Below are 1,365 nucleotides of genomic sequence, written 5' to 3'. Positions count from 1 at the left end.
GCGCGCGCGTGTGTGAAGAGAGACTCCATCGCTAACTCTAATGAGAAACAATCTGTCCTAGCCCCGTGCTGTCAGCCCCATCCCATTGCAGGGACCAGTGCTTCCTACATCCATCAGGGCTGTGCACCTCTCCCCTCGCAGGCCTGTTGAGTTGGCAGGAGGACGAGCCAGGGGACTTTCATCTGCTCCCCATGCTGGTCCTGCTTCACAGAGCAAGACGCCAGGCACTTGCTTTCACCAATAATGGCTTCATTAGATTGAAAGGAGACGAAAGTGACCTCAATGAAATAGACTTCCTGACCCCAGCTGACCTCTGACCCTCACCCTGACAGCCTCTAAATCTTCTCTTTCTGACACGGCCTCCACAAGAGAAGATGATGAGCATGTATGTGATAGCCGTCTGTCTGTCCAGCGTCGGTCCCTCTCCAGGTAGCCTCTGAAGCAGAGCTTCTGATACCCAGCTGGGCTTAGCTAGTTGCTGCTGCTTTCATGGGTCCTCACCCCGATTCTAGTCTGGACGTGGGGGGGGGGTTGTCCCAGCCCATCCGGCTGTCATTCACATGGTGTCCATTTGTCTGTATCCAGTGGGTGTCATGTACCGCAGAGGCAGGAGGCAGGGTGACTAGCCGAGGACTGTCATTTCCTAAGTGCTCTTTTGACCTGCTCTCCCCTGACCGTGAGACTATGTCATATACCCCGTGCTCACTGTCTGTCCTCAGCAGCTCAAACGTGACCCCCATTGTACTAGACAAGGCACAGCCTCAACTGAAGGATCACAAAAGAAGATACTCCTCTATCAATGCAGATAAAGTAGTTAACACACAGTATTAATAATCAGTTTGTGTGGGAAGAACTGTAATAAAAGAGATACCGTGGCCAAGCTACTCCGTTCCTTTAGGCCGCCTCTCTGAGCCATTTCTTTGGAGGAAACTTCCGTATCTCTAAATAATACACACGGATGTCTATTCCTTGATTTATTGGCTCTAGCTCTTCCCTATTGATTTCCTGTTATGATGGATGAGAACTTACCCCTACAGGGTCCTTTCCCCTTCCTCCCAAGTACAGATAAATCACCATTTCCAGCTAAATTGGTAACTGATGTTTATGTTGTCATGACTATGGAAATGCCCCACATTTCCTTAGTGCCTTACCAAGATGCTCCTCTCCTTTTTCGGCTTGGCATTTTCTTTTCCCTTGGCTTTCTAGCTGCCGCCTTTTCCACTGATGGACCCTCACTTACCCTCAGAGGTTCTCTCATTTTCTTTGGCTAAGCCCTGCCTTCTGCAGCCTGTCCCTGTTCCTCCTCCTGCCTGTTCTCTGGCTTGCTTCCCCTGGTCTACTTGCCATGTAGACCAGGCTGGCCTC

Source organism: Microtus ochrogaster, chromosome 10, assembly GCF_000317375.1.
Source record: "Microtus ochrogaster isolate Prairie Vole_2 chromosome 10, MicOch1.0, whole genome shotgun sequence".
Taxonomy (NCBI): domain Eukaryota; kingdom Metazoa; phylum Chordata; class Mammalia; order Rodentia; family Cricetidae; genus Microtus; species Microtus ochrogaster.
Note: the sequence above shows the minus strand (reverse complement) of the source record.